The sequence below is a fragment of the Rutilus rutilus genome, assembly GCF_951802725.1.
Source record: "Rutilus rutilus genome assembly, chromosome: 2".
In the NCBI taxonomy this organism is placed as follows: Eukaryota; Metazoa; Chordata; class Actinopteri; order Cypriniformes; family Leuciscidae; genus Rutilus; species Rutilus rutilus.
The window spans coordinates 11,213,488-11,214,495 of record NC_140210.1 but is presented as its reverse complement, the minus strand read 5'-3'; positions in this window follow the sequence as shown (position 1 = coordinate 11,214,495).

Below are 1,008 nucleotides of genomic sequence, written 5' to 3'. Positions count from 1 at the left end.
ACTACTAGTAAGAATGCAATTTCAGAGCTCTGTAATTACATTAGAGAGCTCTGCAATTGCATTCTTACTAGTAACAATTCAATTAGAGAGCTCTCTAATTGTAATTCTTACTAGTAAAAACTGATTTAGAGAGCTCTCTAATTGAATACTTACTAGTAAGAATGCAATTGCAGAGCTCTCTAATGTAATTACAGAGCTCTACAATTGCATTCTTACTAGTAATAATTGAATTAGAGAGCTCTATAATTGTAATTCTTACTAGTAGTAATTGAATTAGAGAGCTCTCTAATTGTAATTGCTACTAGTAAGAATAGAATTGTAGAGCTCTCTAATTGAATTCTTACTAGTAAAAATGCAATTACGACGAGTAACGCTGGGTACAATTAAAGCTAAAACGGCTTGCCATACTATGGTGAGATTTCACTAGTGAAAATATAATTACAGATATCAAGAATTCAATTGTTGATATCAAAAATTAAATTGTTGATATCAAGAATTACATTTTTGATATCAAAAAATGTAATTGTTGATATCAAAAATGTAATTCTTGATATCAACAATTCATATCCTGGAAATGAATAAAAGTTAAAACGGCTTGCCATAGCTCGCAGCGTGTGAGAGGAATTACGAGCCGAGCCGAGCCGAGCACGTTATGAGCACCTCCCCGACCTTCCGATAATTTTTAAACATGTTTAAAAAATTCGGGGAGTCGGTCCGATTTTCACCAGCTGTCCCCTATTGCCAAATCATACACAACCACGTCGATGGGGCTATATCAGTGGCAGCAACCATACAGCGTGCGCATACACTGTCTCTCTCTCTCTCTCTCACACACACACACACACACATACCTCTCTCTCTCTCTCTCTCTCTCTCTCTCTCTCTCTCAAGTTTTTATGTTGAAAGGAATGGCTGTTCTCTGCTTTTCAACAAATCATTTGCACACACATTTCTGTCATTTACTGTCACTCCTCCCTTACTGCAGCTGCCTATTCTCGCCTAAATTTC